At 42.0% G+C, this 19,896-nt stretch overlaps 1 protein-coding gene across 1 annotated transcript in view; it reads right to left on the minus strand.

The window, feature by feature from the left end:
• The window catches only part of klhl21 (kelch-like family member 21), a 39,810-nt gene extending 19,943 nt beyond the window's left edge, over nt 1-19,867 (minus strand). The window contains exon 1 of the mRNA XM_060851882.1: nt 19,765-19,867. The gene's annotated coding sequence lies outside the window, so the exon portion shown is untranslated. The remainder of the gene's footprint in view (nt 1-19,764) is intronic.
• Nucleotides 19,868-19,896: the final 29 nt, after the last annotated feature.

A 19,896-nucleotide genomic window follows, 5' to 3' on the forward strand; every position in this document is an offset into this window, starting at 1 on the left:
ATTATGCGTTTTAAGATGTCTAGCACCTTCTCCAATGTAATGTGGACATTACTTCAAGATATCACTATTTATTTCCCCAAGTTCTATACCTTCCACATCCTTCTCCACAGTAAACATTGATGCAAAACACTTGTTTTGATCTCACCCATCTCCTGTAGTTCCACATGTAGGGGGCTTTGCTGATCTTTAAGAGGCTCTATTCTCAAGTTACCCTTTTGCCCTTAATATTGGTGTTAATATCTTGAAGGTTTAGATCAGATCAGCCTATAACCTTCTAAATTCTAGAGAAAATTAGGACTGCAGATGCTGGAGATCAGAGTCGAGTGTAGTGCTGGAAAAGCACAGCAGGTCAGGCAGCAGCAGAGAAGCAGGAGAATCAACGAGCATAAGTTCTTTGTTCTGACGAACAGCTTATGCTTGAAACGTCGACTCTCCTGCTCCTCGGATGCTGCCTAACCTGTTGTGTTTTCCAGCAATACACCTTTTTACGTTGGATTTTAATTGCTCACTGTTGGCAGTCATAGTTTCATCTAATTCCCGAGAATTCCTTAACTCTTTCCAAAGATTGAGGGTCTTTGGAACTCTTTATCCGAGAGTTCTGAGACAACAGTCCTCGGGCATATTTAAGGCTTAGAGAGAGTTAGATTCTTGATCAGTAGGATAATCAAGGGTTACAGGAAAAGGCAGGAGAGTAGACGTGAGGAATGTCAGATCAGCTGTTATTCTACTGAATGGTACAGCAGGCTCAAGCAGCCAAATGGTCTATTCTTGTTCCTATTTCTTTTTATGGTCTTACATTCTTTAACTCACTTGTTAGAAGTTCCCACCTGTCCAAACAGCTGAAAAGGTTTCTACAAAGCAAGTTCAATTGTTTATATTATCCTAAAGGTGCTATGTAAATATAAATTGTCTCCACGGTGTTCCAATCTATCTTTATATAAATAGCACAGTACAAACAAAATCAAAATATTGTCCCACATTATGTTACTTTTGTTCCAAATCAGAAAATGTTCCTCCAAAATCTAGAATTCTCCAATTCTGTGAAATCTGTTAAAGTTAGCATGCAAATTCCTGTCACTAGAAGGCACCACAACAGATTAACACATCATAGTACCACAACTATCCACAAAATCATCAAGTTGTGCACACAGAAACAGACCCTTTGGTCCAACTTGTCCATGCTGACCAGATATCCTAAATTAATCTAGTCCATTTGCCAGCATTTGGCCCATATCCCTCTAAACCCTTCCTATTCATGTACACATCATGTACACATTTTAAAATGTTGTAATTGTACCAGCCTCTACAACTTCCTCTGGCAGCTTGTTCCCCATCCATACGTGAAAAAGTTGCCCCTCAGGCCTCTTAAATCTTTCCTTTTTCATCTTAAACCTATCCCCTCTAGTTTTAGATTCCCAACCCTGAGAAAATGATCTTGTCAATTTACCCTATCCTTGTCCCTCATGATTTTGTAGACCTCTATGAAGACACCCCTCAGTCCCCGAAACTCCAGAGAAAAATAACCCCAGTCTATTCAGCCTCTCCCTATTATTTCAAACCCTCCAAGCCCAGCAACATCCTTGTAAATCTTTCCTACAACTTTTCAAGTTTAACAACATACAGAGAGACCAGAACTGAATGCAGTATTCTAAAAGTGGCTTAAGAAATGTCATGTACAGCCACAACATGAGCTCCCAATTCCTATACTCAATGCATTGACCTATTAAGGCAAGTGTACCAAACACCTTCTTCACGACCCTGTCAACCTTCATCTCCACCTTCAAGGAACTTTGAATCTGCACCCTGAAGTCTCTGTTCAGCAACATTCCCCAGGACCCTACCATTAAATGTACAAGTCCAACCTGATTTGCCTTAACAAAATGCAACACCTCACATTTATCTAAAGTATACTCCATCTGCCACTCATTAGACCAGAGTTTAGATCAGAGTGGTGCTGGAAAAGCACAGCAGGTCAGGCAGCATCTGAGGAGCAGGAAAATCATTGGACCATCCAATCAAAGGTCTGTTGTACTGAAATAACCTTCTCATGGTCCACAATACCACCAATTTTGAGGTCATCTGCAAACTCACTAACCATTCCTCCTATATTCACATTCAAATCATTTATACAAATCAAAATGCAGTGGAGCTAGCACCGATCCTTGTAGCACATCGCTGGTCACAAGCCTCCGGTCTGAAAAACAGTCCTCCATCACTACCCTCATTTCCTAACCCAGGATGGGACCATTCGCCACAGCAGATTCGCTGCCGTCAATTAGCCACTGCCCTTTGACCACCGCAGACGCTTAGCCACCTCCCATTGGCCACTGAAGACGATTTGCCACAGCAAATACCGCAAATAGAAGTATACACAATATTGGATGAACCCTATCAAGTCTCTTTGCTAAAATACAATATACCTGAGAGAATAAAATAGGGGCTATGTTGAATGTACCATTCACAAACCACGTCGATTCTGCTAAATGATGTATCCAAGATTCCCTACCAAATATGATTATACGATTACTTCCTTGACCATCCAATATTGTATATACTTCTACCAAATAAGCAGTGTTCAACGTATGTATGCATGTTTGAAATGGTGAAATCCTTGATACCTAATCCCAGACCACAGTATATCCATTGTGACTGAGCAGGCAGCTATCAGTGCTATGACAGAATGTTTTCCTGAAGTTAGAATTGGGGCTGTTTCTTTCATTTGGCACAGAGTATGCATGAACATATTGCTGCAGTTGGAGCAACCAGTCAATACAACACCGATCCTGATTATGCCTTACAAGCAAAATTGATCATTGCTTTGACTTTTATCTTTATAAATAAATAGCACATAACTATCAAATGTAAGATTTTACTGCCATTATAAAGAGTTTTAAAATATATTTCCTTTTTCTGGTTAAAGTTTGTGACTCATTTTTATTTATAAACCAATAAAATGATATCTATTTTTACCTTTTTTTAAAAATCAATATGTAGTGTGTAGCTGTATAAATAAAGGGGACTGAGAAGTATGAAAGAACAGGCGGGAGGTAAAACAATCAGAACATAAGGGGCAACTTTTTCAAGCAAAGGGTGGTACGTGTATGGAATGAGCTGCCAGAGGAAGTGGTGGAGGCTGGTACAATTGCAACATTTAAGAGGCATTTGGATGGGTATATGAGTAGGAAGGGTTTGGAGGGATATGGGCCGGGTGCTGTCAGGTGGAACTAGATTGGATTGGGATATCTGTTCGGCATGGACTGGTTGGACTGAAGGGTCTGTTTCCATGCTGTACATCTCCATGACTCTATATATATATATTTCCGGTGGCGAGTAGTCTCCAGAGGTCAAACGACCCCAGTGGAGAAACGCTGGTGGAGAACTGGCTAATCACCAACCCCTCCTAACCACTTGGATAGTGCCATATAAGAGAGCACAGCGCCATCTATTGCCAGAAGCCTTTAACTACATCAATAAATAACTACAATTCAGCACTTCAGTGGCATGTTCCAGCACTACAGTAACGGCATACTACAGTATTCACAATAGAATTTTCTTAAAAGCAGAAAGTGCTGAAGAAATTCAGCAGATCTAGCAGCATTTGTAGATAGAAAAACAGTTAATATCAGAACAGAAAATAGCTTCACGAAGGTGATATTATGCTGGTGGAGGGGGAGATACGTAGGGATGAGGCTCAAAGTGAGAGAGAAAAAGAGGCGAGAGGGATAAGGAAACAGAGTTTGCTGATGATAAGGTAAGAGACAGATAAATACTAGGTGAACTGCTGATGAGAAGGGTCAATGGTTGAAAATGGATTGGCTATGCTGGGAGCAACCCTTGCAAGACAGGACCCAGAGCATAAGGGAAAGGTAACAAACATAAAAGGAAGATGCTCACGTTCTGAAACTGTTAAACTCCACAAGGAGTCCTGAATGCTGTAAGGTACCTTGGCAGAAGATGAGGTGTTGTATCTCCACCTTGCATTGAGCCTCACTGGAGCATTGCTGCAAGCCTGAGACAGCAATGTTGGCATGGGAACACAGTGGCATGTTGAAGTGGCAAATAACTGGAAGGTCAGGGTAATTTTCTTCTGGGTTTATAAAAGGCCCTTCACAAGCTTACAAGATAAAACAAATAAAAAGAGAAATGCTATTCAGATCAGTTGCAGTTTATTCACAGAGAGACTACAATCCCCCAACAAACTATTTGCTGTATTTGGCACCTTGCTGTACATAAATTAGAGAAATAGTTATACACCCCTGAAACAGACCGTGCACAGAATTCATCCATGCTGACCACTTATGCTGAATATATCTAGTCCATTTGGCCCATGTCCCTCTAAACTTTTGCTATTCAGATACCCATCCAGGTGCCTTTAAAATTACATAATTGTACCAGCCTCCACCACTTCCTCTGGCAGCTCATTCTACACACATACCACCCTCTGCATGAAAACATTGCCCCTCAGGTCCCTTTTAAATTGTTCCCCCCTCATTTTTAAACCTATGCCTCTAGTTTTGGACTCCTTCCATGGGAAAGAGACCTTTGCTGTTCACCCTATCCATGCCTCTCATGATTTTTATGAACTTCCAAGGCCACTCCTCAGCCTCCAACACTCCAAAGAAAAAGGCCCCTATTCAGCCTCTCCCCATAGTTCAATACCCCAATCCTGGCAACATCCTTGTAAATCTTTCCTGAACTCTTTCTAGTTTCACAACATCCTTCCTATAGCAGGGAGACCAGAACCGAGCACAGTATTCTAAAAGTGGCCTCACCAATGTTCTGGACAGCCACAACATAACAACCCAACTCTTGTATTCAATGCACAGCCAATTGCATGACCAAACGCCTTCTTCACCGCCCTGTCAACCTGCGATTCCACATTCAAGGAACTATGCACCTGCACCCCAAGGTCTCTTTGTTTGGCAAACACCATTAAGTGCATAAATCCTGCCATGGTTTGCCTTAACAAAATGCAACATTTTGTTGCATTTATCTAAATTAAACTCCATCTGCCGTTCCTCAGCCCACTGGCCCAGCGTTTTTCATTATAACATTAATTAATTGCCAGTAAAGCACTATATGACAGTGTGAAGTTGTAAAAGGCACTATATAAATGCAAGTTCAGTTTCGTCTGTCACAAATTTTTATAGTGCAGAAGGAGACAATATGGCCCATCATATCCATGAACCAATCCAATGCTATGACCTCAACTAGTGTAAACTAAGCCCATTTCCAGTAAAAAAAATTATGAAGTAAAATTTCCTGATATCAGTTCTCCATTTACCACTGATTAACTTGGTCACTTGCTATACTGTCCCACTTCCTCGCTTTCTCCAATGTTCCTGTACATTAACCATAAAAATGAATCAAGTTCTTTTCACAGAATGGATGAAATCTAAAACTCTGCTGCTATCCTACTCAAATCCCATAAACAGTTGTCTGTGGACAGCAAGATGCCATCTGCAACACTTCAATGGAAAAGAGAGAATTGCGCAAAACACAGAAATTGCCTTGGGTTCTTGACAATGAAACCTTACTGTTAGTTGACATCTAACTTGTTCATTCCAATAAGGTCAAATGGAATAACAGCAAAGTGGTAAGCTCTTTTACTGTATTATCTATTACTTGCAAAGGCTATTATAAATTGACAAACTGGATGTGGCATATCTCAGCTCATGACTGCAGATCAACCTTCAACAGAAGATTATATCTCTGTTTTGAGCATGAGATTTATCTGCTTCACTAACTCAAGCATCCACTATAAAGTCAGAGATGGACAACACAAACAGACGCTTTGGCCCAACTCATCCATGCCAACCAGATATCCTAACCTAACCTAGTTCCATTTGCCAGCACTTGTCCCATATCCCCCTCAACCCTTCCTATTCATATACCCATCCAGATGGCTTTTAAATGTTGCAATTGTACCAGCCTCCATCCCTTCCTCTGGCTGCTCATTTCACACATGCACCAATCTTTGCATGAAAAAGTTGTCCTTTTTTCCCCCGCTCTCACCCGAAATCTGTGCCCTCTGGTTCTGGACTCCCCCACCCAGGGAAAATACCTTGTGTATTTACCCTATCCATACCCCTCATGATTTTATAAACCTCTAAGGTCAGCCCTCAGCCTCCAACGCTCCAGAGAAAACAGTCTCAGTCTATTCAGCCTCTCCCTATAGCTCAAGTCTTCCAATTCTGGCAACATGCTTGTAAATATTTTCTGAACCATTTCAAGTTTCACAACATCCTTCCTATAGGACGGAGACCAGAATTGCACACAATATTCCAACTATGGCCAAACCAATGTCCTATACAGTGGCAAAATGCTGTCCCAACTCAATACTCGGACCAATAAAGGAAAACATACTAAATGCCTTCTTCACTATCCTATCTACCTGAGACTCCATTTTCAAGGAACTATGAACCTGATGAAATTTCAGAATTTTATTTTATTTTCACACTAAGGATGTCAGCATTGATGGTGTGATCTGCATTTATTGATCATTTATAGTTTCCCTGAAAGGTCTGTTAGTGTTACTTACTAAGCCACTTCAGAGCCTGGAGTCGCACAAAAGGTACACAAGGTAAAGACAGCAGTTCTCATAACAGGACATTAGGGAACCAGATAAGATTTTGTCTTAATCGGCAGCTTTATGACACTTTTACTGAGACCTATTGTATTATTTAAGAATTTTACAAACTAAATTCAAATTCTCAATCTAGCTGACAGATTAATAATTAAGGGAATGCAAATTCAAATCCTATGATTCTGGATTATTATTTCAGTAAAATAACCACAACACTACTATATCACTATACAATTCCTGATTTCAGATGTGACTTTTTTTTTGTAAATATACTTATTAGCAAACAATATATTTTCGTAAAGTCAAAAATTAAGTTATTTTAAAAAAGTATAATAAATAAAAATGCAAATTACAATATAACTAACTACTAACCTACCCTATAAAACAAAACAAAATCAAACACTGCAAAACAACACCAATAAATAAGTGACTGAAGAAAAAATAACAAAAGAACAGATAAGAACACAGAACAACAATGCTTAATGCAAAGCTCCAAAACCAAAAAAACAGGAGCATTGTATATATACCTGTATTCACTCAGGAGTCACCCCTTCCAGGGCTCAGCAAACCGAACCATTGTGGTTAAATGAACACCCTAGTTAAGATAGCAGACAAATCTGTATCCAAGTAACTCAAAAAGGATTGCCATGTCTTATAGAAAGATCTGTTGTGTGGTGCACTATATTCATGAAAATATCCAAGGGAATGTGCTCCATTCTAGCAAGCTCGGCGGGTTCTCAGACACCCAATTCATCAGAATATTCTTCTGTACACAGTAAGTAAGAATATTGAATAGTTTCTCCTCATGCCCATCTGAAGATGATAAATTTGGTCGACCTAGGAGAGATGCCAGGTCTACTTTAACTTCGATCCTCAATACCCTTCCTATCTCTGCTACTGTAGCGCTCCAATAAGCAGGGAGCCTGTGGCATGTCCAGAAGCAATGGGTAAGAGCACCTATTCTACATTTGGGGCACATTGGAGATGCCTCTTTTTTTAAAAAAACTTCACCAGACAGTCTGGTGACATATGAACCCTGTGTAGAGCTTGTAACTGCATAGAATATGTCCTATTACAGATTGAGATCTTTCACATGTTCTCCCATATGTCCTCCCGCATTTCAGAAGAGTTCTCCACTCCTAGCTCTTGCTCCCAGACATCACATAGCCAGTTAATAACTTGCTAGACCCTACCAGCAGGTGATAGAGGGTGCTAACCAAAAGGGTGCTTATGGCACGTAGCAACAACCTCTCTGCATCGAGCTCAGAGGGCTTAGTGAGAAGTGTAGTCTTCGTCTGGATGAAATACCTAACCTGAAAACAAAGGAAAAGATCTCTGCTGGGCAGCCCATATTTGCGGCTCAATTGCTCGAAGACATCATAGCGTCCTCTCAAACAAGTCTCCCAGACTAGATTTTCCTCTTGCTGCTCATAGTTTGAACTGAGTCCATCATCCCTGGTCAGAATCCCGGCATACCAACTAAAGGGGGTGAGTGGTGAAGTCTTGGATGAGCAACAGTCACTCTGATGCATTGCTCTCTATACTTGACCATAATAATAAAAATAATTTTAAAAGTTCTGGCAGTGGTCCGTAACTGTCCTGATCTTATCCATGAACAACAGGTTAATAAGAGGGCACTTTGCCTGGGAGGCCTCAATATCCAGCCATAGTGAGTTTGGATTGTTAACTGCCCAATCGCACACAAAGGACAGCGGGGAGCTCAGTTGATACCTCCTGATGTCTGGTAAATTAACTCCTCCCCCCTGAGTCAACTGCAATTTAGTGAGGAGGTAAAAACAATGACTGCAGATGCTGGGAATCAGATTCTGGATTAGTGGTGCTGGAAGAGATGCTGCCTGAACTGCTGTGCTCTTCCAGCACCACTAATCCAGAATGCAATTTAGTAAGTTTGATGAGGGGCCACCCACAATGCCAAAACGAAAGAACCCATAAGCTTCCGCGCGATGACCTGGGAAACACTATAGGGAGTATACGCATGGAATAAAGCAAACGAGGAAGGACATTCAATCTTAATAAGGGCTATTCGGCCCAATCCTGAAATTGGAAGAGCCTCTCATCTCTGTACTTCCTGCCTAATATTGTCAAACAGGTGAGCAAAGTTAGTCCGAAATAACCGATCAAACATGGGAGAAATAAAAATACCTAAATATCGGAAACTCATTTAAAGGCGAACCTCAGGCCACCTTCAACCTCTGGCGCTTCCGTAAGATCCCACAAAGGCATAGCCTCAGACTTTGCAAAGTTGACCTTGTATCCTGAAATAGCCCCAATTGAATTAATACATTGTATCAGATGGGGTACAAAGATCATTGGGTCCGATAAGATCAAAAGGAAGTCATCCGCATATAGTGTAATCATGTGTACCCTCGATCCCACTTCCAGAGCAGTTATGTGGACGTGCTGACGATTGGCCTCTGCCAGTGGCTCTATCAGCATTTACAGCCCCTTATAAAACCTGTCTGGTCCTCTTTGACAATATGGGGCAAAACCTCCAATCTCAGTGCCAAAACTCTTAAGACAGAATCTTAAAATCGGAATTTGATAGAGATGGGTCGATACGAAGCACAATCCTCAGGAACCTTCCCCTTTTTAAGAATGAACAAAATATTAGCTTCTCTCAAAGATGGTGGTGGACATTCACGGGTATAGGAGTGATTGTGCATTTGCAGCATCGGCCCTGACAGAATCCCTATAAACTCCTTATAAAACTCACCCGGGAGACCATCAGGGCCAGGAGCTTTCCCACTCTGAAGTTGCCTAGCTGCCTCCTGTATTTCTTGAACTGTCAAGGGGGCATTAAGGAGAGAAGCCTGTTCCAAGTTTACTCCCGGGAGGTCCAAGCTCTTAAAAATGGTTTCCATCTTGTCCCTCCTATCTCGCAACCTTCAGAACCGATTGAATTCAGAGTAAAAACTCCAAAAAGTCTCATTAATCCTTTTGGCATCATATGTAAAGACCCCGGCGCTGTCTCGGATTGCAGCAATGGATTGGGGAACACTTTTTCCTAGTCAGGTACGCTAAGTACTTCCCTGGCCTATCCCATACTGGAACAGACTTTGTCTAGCAAAGCAAGTTCTTTCTTTGCGGTTTGTGTAGTACTGAATTCAGGGCAGCCCGAAAGGTCGTGATCTGCTGTAGCTTGGTCACCAAAGGCCTCACAAAATGTGCTGCCTCAGCAGCTTTCAGCTGTGTCCCAGATAGATGCTGCTGTTCCTACTTCTGTTGTTTCCAATTAGCTGAATGGGAGATGGCTAATCCCATAGCAAAGGCCTTAGCAGTCTCCCATAACACAGGCCTTGCCTGAGTTGATAATCAAAAACTCCTGAAACTCCCTTGAAAGGTATTCCACAAATTTGGAATCCTTGAGGAGAAAAGGATCCAAATGCCAATGCCATGAACCTAGCCCCTCACTCTTGGCCTTAACCTCCAAATATACCGCCGTGTGATCAGAAATTGCTATGTTCCCAATTTACAACCCATAATGGAATCCAGAAGGGTCGAGGACACCAGAAAAAGATCAATCCTCGTATGAAATTTATGTGGGTTTGAAAAAAAAAAGGTGAAGTCCCTACTGGTAAGGTGAAGATATCTCCAAATGTCCACCAGCCCCAACTCCTCGCATAAGTCAGTCACCTGCTTAGCTTGTGAAGAAATAATTGGGGGCCCACTAGGCATCCTGTCCGCGTCGGATCCAAAAGGCAATTGAAATCCCCCCTATAATAATGTGCCATGTTCCAAAGGCACTCAGCTTAGAGAGAATACTAATCAAAAATGCACTAGGGGACAGTAGGCATTTAAGATGCCATATTCCTCCCCATGTATCAGGGCCTTAAGTATTACAAACCACCCTTGCTCATCTTTCACCTGCTATAATAATGTGAATGGAAGACTTTTCTGGATAAGTATAGCCACTCCCCTACTTTTAGTAGTAAAGGATGAAAATAATACCTGGGTCATAACCCTCCTGTTGTAACTTCGGTGTTCACCATCAAGATGGGTTTCCTGCAATAGGGCGATATCAACCCTTTTCCTTTTAAGGCTAGAAAGCACATTTTTTCCTCTTAACAGGCAAATGACTTCCCTTGATGTTTCAGGTGCACCATTTAGCAAGACACTTAGCCATATCCCCTTTCAGAGACCCTTGAACCCCTGCGAGTGAAAACCCTGCTTGCAATGAGCCAAGCACAAGTAAATGAAGACTCAGAGTCATAAAATTGTGTGTACAAAAACTATTTTAACATAACTACAAACAAATATTGCTACCAAAAAACTACAAAGAAAACCAACTGAAAAACCCTGAATGACAGACTCTCCCCACCTGCCCATGAGGGCACTCACCCTACACCTCCCCCACCAACACCTCGCCCCCCCCCCCCCCCCCCCCAAACAACCCCTTCAAGCCCACACTGTGAGCCGGCCTCAGGCACAAATAAATATGTAATCAAGGAGGAGATGATCCTTAAATCAACTAAATACGACAACATCAGGATAAGCACTCCACCCATCTCCGGCTTCACGTCAGCCCCAATTATAAGTAAAAAGAGAAAAAGGAACAGAAAAAGGGGGAAAACAACAAAGAGCACCCATTAAATTTCCCATGAAAAAAATCCAGTTATAAAAAGTATAGTAGGAACGACATATTCCAAGATTTTCTTTCCCTTAACAAAATTATTAGGGAGAGAGGAAAAACAAGAGAAAAGGAAAAGGGAAAACACAGGAAAAGATGGAAAAGAAGACAAACATTAACCATATTCTTTAAATTAGTTGGTCTATTTTAGAGTGTCCACAAAGTTCTTGGCTTTATCCGCCAAGTCAAATGTACAAACCGAATCATCGTGACTGAAACGGAGCACTGTCAGGTACCTCATGGAGTACTGGATGCCCAGGCACCCCCTCAGCCTCTTCTTAACTTCATCAAAGGACGTTCTCTTTCGGATTACAGCAGCTGAGAAATCTTGGAAGAACATAATTTTTGACGCCTTGTGCAGCTGTGCCTGTGCATTTTTCCCCAGTGATCTGGAGGCTTTTATCACTCCTTGCTTGTCCTTGTTGGTGAGGAAGTGCACTCGAACCAGGCAGGGGCACTGTACTGGCCTGGACCTGCACACCGCGACCTGATAGACCCTTTCAATGTGCAGTTAGCCGGACCTGGTTTGAAGGCCTAGGAACTGCGACTGCCAGTGTTCAAAGAAGCTGAGTGGCTGCCCACCTTCTTTATCTACAGATGTGTCCTCCAATTGAGGTAGTCAACCTGATCTCACAAGGCCTGCACTTGCTGCTCCAGGGCCTGGGTCCGCCCACATGTGGACTCCATCGCCGCTTCCGAGGCAGTGGTTTAACCCTTCACCTTCTCCGTCCATGCTCCAAGGCCTTGGAACTCCCGTTCATGCTTTTGCTGCATGGATGCAAAGGATTGGATCCGGGCACAAATCTCTTCGAGCGCAGCCTCAATCTTCACGGTAAGTCTTTCCATTGCCACCGACAATTCCTACAGATACGTGAAGTCCCTCAGGGGTTTGGGAGATGCCACTGCTGCAGCTTCTGATGTGCCCAGTGCTGCAGGGGAGTGTCCTCCCTGCTGCTGTTTGCTCGCTCCCTTTCCCTTTGGCATCCTTCCCACTCCAGAATGTGAACAAATATATATGTTTTCAAAGTTTTAAATTAACAGTTCTTTCATAGAAGTTAGCCAGGGATGGCAAAAAAAAACACCAATATGCCTTGGCTGTTAGGCAGAGCCATCCACGATTGTTCTAATGAATGACAATCATCTTGCTGAGTCTGGAAAACAGAGACTCCTTTCCCATCTCAATGCTTCTCCTAGCAGCTGATGAGAACACAATCGTTACAATGAAAGTGCATGCAGACAGTAATCTAAAAAGGGGACAAGCTTTTAAATTTTGAAAGTAAACTCCATATATGTGAAGGGTACATATGCAAAACATCTTGTTTGTCCTCCACTATTGATCCTGTGTGTGCTGCCAGCATTTTCTACATGTGTAACAGGGCTATTGTTAGCATGGCTCAATGGATAACACGTCCACCTCTAGGACAGCAGCTTGTACAGTTTGATAACCCTTTCTCCACTTCCTAGGCTCACAGCCCTTTGCGATACCGATGAGTGTTGCATTGTCCAGAGGTGTCAACTTTCTGATGAGACATTAAACAGAGATCTCCACCTTCTGGATTAGTGGTGCTGGAAGAACACAGCAGTTCAGGCAGCATCCAAAGTGCAGCAAAATCGACGTTTCGGGTAAAAGCCCTTCATCAGGAATAAAGGCAGTGAGCCTGAATGACATGGATGTTAAAGAATCCCAAGCTCTTTGGAGATCTGGCTTTCTTGCATTGACATGACCACATTCCTCGAAATCATCACCATAACAAGTTAGCCATTCATTGGTGTTGCTGGGGATATGTTGACACAGAATTGGCATTTACCAAACAAGTTATCGTGTTCCAGAAAGCAATGAATTCAGGTACAAATGTTGGCAAAGCTTATGCCAATAGTGTAATCAGCAGAACGAGCAAAACATTGCACTAGTGCTGAATAGAGGAAGTTATATGAAGTTTCCATACAAACTCCAAACCTAAATGTAAAATCTCCTGTGATTCAGGGCAACCTGGGTAATTGATCACAATCAACTCACAATAGAAAATGTGCAACACTCCACTTCATCACTATAAAGAAGTGCGATTGCCAAGAAATAGGCTATTCTTCACCTGACTGATTTAAAGCTCTTTTAAACTGCTTCAGTCATGGTTTTGATCCGCCTTTGGTACACAATACCTGTGACCAGTCAGCAACTGAATTGACGCAGTTACATCTGGTCTGCTGCAATTGATCATATTTACCAAATTGAAACTGAATTTAAACAATTAGCAGCAGGAGAAACAACAGGGCAGACTGGTCACTGCACGTGTGGCATGGTGGCGCAGTGGTTAGCACTGCTGCCTCACAGCGCCAGGGACCTGGGTTCGATTCCTGCCTCAGGCGACTGACTGTGTGGAGTTTGCACGTTCTCCCCGTGTCTGCGTGGGTTTCCTCCGGGTGCTCCGGTTTCCTCCCACAGTCCAAAGATGTGCGGGTCAGGTGAATTGGCCATGCTAAATTGCCCGTAGTGTTAGGTAAGGGGTATATGTAGGGGTATGGGTGGGTTGCGCTTCGGTGGGTCGGTGTGGACTTGTTGGGCCGAAGGGCCTGTTTCCACACTGTAAGTAATCTAATCTAACATAAGATTCGGGTACCTGTGTGCCCGAGAGTCTGGATTCAATAGGTAGAAACATATCATTTTGACCTGGGATGGACTATTTTGGGAGGAAGATGAATTTTTAAGCCAATGTCAAAGATTTTGGTTACTCCAGTGTAAACGTTCATAAGTGTAACACATTTCCGTTCAATCCTCCACTTTCTGTACTTCAATTCTGCCAAGAATGTTATCTGCTTGAACTCTTGAAGTATTTGTTTCTTATTCATACAGGTTATGAGAGTGTACCAACATGGGGTTGTGCTCTGATGCTGAAGGTCAGCTGTATCTGACAGAGATACTGGATTTTCACCAATATTGTTTTTAATGAGTCAACAGAAGACACTAGTTACATGATCATTAACCCAAATCATTCAATTACAAAAAGTTATCCTTCTCTCCATTTCCGAGTCTAGGCTCCTCCTTTAATGACAAATTTACAAAAGAGCTCTGAATATAAGAGCAAAAAGATCACAACTTATTGCTAGGAGACTACTCTGTAATCCAGACAGAGAATTCATTGCACCACATGGTGTCAGTCACAGGCCAGCTGGTCGCAGTGTGAAACTTCAACCCTTCTCCAACTCCACAATTCTTATAGCCAGTGCTGATCTGACCCTTTCTCTTTCAATTTCTTTGTATCTTATCCCCACAATTTCTTCCCCACATTCTTGCTGTACTAATATCAGGACCTTACAATCTCTCTCCCCCTAGGACTACTGTAGAACACCTCACATCCCGCAATCTCACTTCTCTTACAATACTTATGCTTAAAGATCCAAGTTCCAAAACACATGGTCACTACTCAATTTAGGTGGCATTGGGTCAAATCACCAGTGAGAGAGACCTCCATCCTCTCTCCAAAGGGTGTCTGATATTATTTAAATGCACTCAGGCAGCACCAAGCCTCCCAAGATAATGACTTCAGTAGTGGGCAGTCCTGTGCCCGAGATCCTTACTGGCTACAGGCCTTCACCATTGGTCATCACTGGATCCCTCAAGACAAGCGAGTGGTGGGGTTTGCAGAGAGGGACAAGGTTGGTCCTGATGTCAGGACCCTCAATTGGGCACTAGCTTGAAAGAGGGTGCCCCTCACCCCAACCCCTTCAGGTGCTGGACAGCAACAGGAGACACACATAAATGATAGAGTTCCTACAGAAAAGAAAGAGGCCATTCAGCCCATCAGGTTTGCACTGCCCTTCCAAACAACATCCCATCCAGATCAAGCTCCCTACCCTCTACCCATAACCCTGTAATTACCACTTGGCCTGCGCATCTTCAGACTGTGGGAGGAAACCAGAGCACCCAACAGAAACCACAAGCCTCAAGGGAGAACATGCAAACTCCACACAGACAGTCACCCCAAGTTACAGTCGAATCTGGGTCCCTAGCACCATGACAGCAGTGCTCATGACTAAGTCACCAGGCCATCCATTCAGTGTTCATGAGAACTCCTGAAGTATCATTAAATCCTATAGGTCTCAGGGATAATGGCCTGCAAGTTGTTCAGTAGTAAGCCTAATTAATTCACAGGCAGATTCCCACATCAGTCAATTCCCCGCCACCATCTCCCCCGAACTAAAATGGGATCAGTTTTCTGACCCGAGGAGAATGGTCACATGTGGGCCCATTTACCACTTTGTCTGCTCTGGCAGGCTCCATTAATTCATTCTCCCAGTCTTATTAAAATCAAAATTAACTCCGTGGATATGGGTGTTACTGACTAGACGATGTATGTTACCCTTTCCTCTTTGCTCTCGAGAAGGTGGTGAAAGGGTTTCTTTGAGAATTGCTGAAATATTGCTCAGTACCAAATTCTCATGATACAACTACCCTCCAAGTACTGGTGAAACTGACAGCTTGCACTTATCATTAAACAAGCAACAATGAAGGTCACTAACCAAGGAAAAATAAATACAGACAAAAATAACGGATTTCATTCTGATTGACAGAAGAGTTCAATGTGGGTCCATCATTAAAAAATTAATAACAGCACATTTAATCTGATTTGCATAACACATGCCATCTGTGAGACACCATCTTTGATAGGAAAGGGGGACAAGGATCAGGCTGAGAATTGCAAGTATAGTCACTGAGTTTTATACCTGTTTTAACAGAAATAGTTTTTTCTGCTTTAGGCTGTCCCAGCATTTAATTTTTGACCTGTGATAAGCGATTGACTGGAAACAGCAACTGCACTGCATCATCATTCTAGTCAATGCAGTCATTAGCTTACTCTGCAGCAGGTTGTGTGCACATAGATGCAATACAGCTTAAAGTAGGTCATTAAATATTTAAATGTATGAGTTGAGCTCCTGTGGCATTGTTTACAGAGATGTCTGATATCTAATGGTGAGCCTGCCCATCCTGTTAGTCATCCAGTGAACTACAACTGCCATGAGTGTCATCCTCACTCAAATTATATAAAGGGTAGAGGATCCCTGTAACCTTGAAATTTCCAGGTTGAAGGTAAATTAGTGGTTTTCTGCCTGTTTATTTATTGTGAAAAGAGGGTTGTTCTCACAAAAAAAAAGTGTATGCACCTTTAAGATTACTCAAAATTGTGAAAGTTTGCAAACATTGAGTGTGTTTACCACATGTCAATTAAGAGACTGCAGATACTGCGCCTGTAGTTTTTTCTATTACTGAAGAGTTTCCTGAGATATTTCAAACAAATGATTCTGTGGATTTAAATTACACACCACAAAGTGACAAAAAAATTAAAATAAACAATGACAGTCATCCAAAATACAAACTTGTGCAAGATATTTTAAACTTTAGTAGTATTAGACTGAACAATTACCCAGTGTAATCACTATCTAGTTCATAATTCAGCTCTGGAGAAGAGTCATACCAGACTCAAAATGTTAATCCAGTTTCTCTCTACAGATACTGCCAGACTTGCTCAGTTTTCCCAGCATTCTCGGTGTTTGAGATTTCCAGTATCCACAGTATTTTGCTTTTAGATACAGTAACAAGCTTTGAGAAGATTTGCAGGTTAGCTTGAGGTTCTGGATGTAGGTTTGCTCACTGAGCTCGAAGGTTCTTTTTCAGACGCTTTGTCACCATACTAGGTAACCTCATCAGTGAGCCTCTAGTGAAGCACTGGTGATATGGCCTGCTTTTTAGGTTTAACCTACACACAAGTAAAAAGTGGGCCATATCACCGGTGCTTCAGAGGCTCACTGATGATGTTACCTAGTATGGTGATGAAACATCTGAAAAAGAACCTTTCACCTCAGCAAGCTTTTGATAAAGTACTTTGTAATTCATATTTTAGAATATAACTTTTGGTTTTAGGAATTAAATTTTTAACAATAACAATTCTCTGACTGAGAAACTGATAAAAACAACCGTTAAGTAAATACAGTTTAAAGAAGCCTGGAGTCCGTTATACTTCAAACGGTTGGGGGCCATATTGGCGTGAAGTTAATGACTAGAAAACCAACAGTGTACATGACATTCACAGATTTTCGAGTAAAAGATAAGTTCTTCATGTGGTCTTACAGAATTAAGCAAAGTTTTGGAATTGAAAGGATTGCATTTCTGCCCAGCAAGAGGCAATGTATCACATTGCTATTGAGATGGGTGGAGCTTAGTGAGATTCTTTGTTCTGAGTCATCCCTGAGAAGTCAATTAGGTCATAGCTATCGGACAGTGTTTGGAAAAGCTGCTAAGAGACTGTTCGTTTTTCTTTCATAGCTCATAGCTCCTTGAAAGTCAAGAAATAAAGCCAGATCTGCATCAGAAGTACCAGTAAATACTATTTATTGTCCATGATGCAACTGAATGTGTTTAGGATTCAGTGTTAGAAAATTAGAATGGAGAAAAATATTACTGAATATGTATTTAACTGGAAAATTAAGAAAGAAATCTACAGCCCTTTCCAAAAAGTGTGTTTTTTTGCAGCTGGAGTTCTGCAAGTTATCAAGTAAAACCACAACAGCTATTAGAAACCAAGAGTGTTTTCTGATGTTTTAAGCCACTGCACAGGAGTCACAGGAAGTTTCATGATGGAGCTATGGAATCCAGAGTTGAGAGATTGGTAAATGAATTGGAAGTTAATTTGGCCACTAGCAAATGAAAGGGCCTCCATGAAATCTTCCAAATTAGTGAATGGCTGGAAAACTGATGAGAAATCATGTGTGACTTTCAAAGAGCTGTGGTATAGATTCTGGGCTGGTCCTAGTAAAGGTTGAGAAAGGCAAGGGCAGTGGGGAGGAAGACCATGAGTGTGTAAAGGAGTGAATTTAAATGCAAGTTTTTATAACCTGTAGTGTTAAATTAATCATGCTTAGATGTTTAGTTTTTGATGGTAAACAAGAAAGTTCATTTCTGTTTAAAAACTCTTGAGTTTTGTTCTATCACTTAATTGATGGTTATTTGGATTTCTTCTTCAAACATCTAAAAACCCTATGTGGATTACAATACTAGGCAAAACATAGATGAAAACAGAGTTTAGATTAGTGTGGTGCTGGAAAAGCACAGCAGTCAGGCAGCATCCGAGGAGCAGGATAATCGACGTTTTGGGCAAAAGCCCTTCATCAGGAATTCCTCTAATCTAAACTCTGGTTTCCAGCATCTGCAATCCTCACTTTTTCCATATAGATGAAAACAGCAGAGACTCTGTTCACCTTTAAATGTTCTCATCAACCTGTTCATCGACATTATTACTCACCTGTGGGACAGGTGGGATTTGAACCTCTTGGCTACCATTGCATCTCAAGAACCTCCCTTCACGTTTATAATGAATGACCCAAGAATAAACACATGAAATGTGTGAGGCGCTATCACAACTGAATCATGGGTTACTGACAGAAATCCAAAGTGATCTATAATTCTAACGTTCACCCCATAGTCCTGAATTTTCCACCTCAAACTTTGCTCAAATTATCCGTTAACAGCGACATCTTGCAGTTCTTTGGTTTATTTGAATGTAGCAAAATGCATGTTTGAAGATTGCTTGCTTCAAAAAGACTCCCCGCTTCCCTGTTTGCAAAAGCCGCCCATGTAAATTGTCAAGGGTCTCCCCCTCACTCGAAATGATGGATGTGAATAAACCAATTGTACTAGTCGATTAAATTTCAGTCTATAATTCACCTCCGAGTATCACTTATTCTACATGTGCCCACTAACTGTACGCCTCGATTTCAATCCAGACTCTTTGCTGAGAGTGTCCGTTACTCTACATATAAACCCCAGCAGAATTCCACGTAACAGCTGAGTAACGCTGGAAACCAGAATAATGATACGACTGTTTTTTTCAATTGGAAAGCATTTTATCGTATTACAGGATTATAAACAAACTGTACGGAGGTTTGTAGCGTTTAACAATAACTGCCTACTTTCATAAAGGTCTGGTTAATTGAAAGTTAAAATTAGTGGCCTGTTTGTATGCGGGAGAGAGTGACTTCTGGTGACGTGGGCCCCACAGAAACCAGAACATCAGCTGCCAATACCCCCGTACACGTGCAAATGACCCCCAAGACAGTCAGAGGAGCTGGAAACAGGCACCAGGTCACACCCATTGAAAACCTTGGAAATTGCGAAGGAAGGGCGCGACTCTCACCCCTTTATAAAAATAAATACAACACTCAGAATGAGCCCTCGTTACCAAGGAACAAAAACAGAAATGTAACTAGAGGGACCACAATATTCCCAGGTCAACCCTTGACCGCGAGGTTGGGGGGTGCAGGTAACAATGTTCGGGGATGGGTGAAACATTGAATTGACACAACTGAAGCTGTCTGGACTCTACCTCCCTCCAGGAGAAAGTGGGGACTGCAGATGCTTGGAGATCAGAGCTGAAACACAGCAACACATTTTCAGCTCTACCTCCCTCCACCCCGTCGGCTTTTTTCTTCCATGGGAAGGAAGGGGGTTGCTCGGAAAGAAATTAAAACTGGCAGCACTCACCCAGAAACCAGTCACAAAAGCTGCCCGTCTGACCTGCCCATATCGCTCCGTTCGCTTCGCAAGTGAATTTGGGAGATAAGAGTAAAAAAAACTTCTTGCAAATTCCTGCTCGCAACTATTTCAGAGGGTTGG

The sequence above is a fragment of the Hemiscyllium ocellatum genome, chromosome 37 (assembly GCF_020745735.1).
Source record: "Hemiscyllium ocellatum isolate sHemOce1 chromosome 37, sHemOce1.pat.X.cur, whole genome shotgun sequence".
Classification (NCBI taxonomy): domain Eukaryota; kingdom Metazoa; phylum Chordata; class Chondrichthyes; order Orectolobiformes; family Hemiscylliidae; genus Hemiscyllium; species Hemiscyllium ocellatum.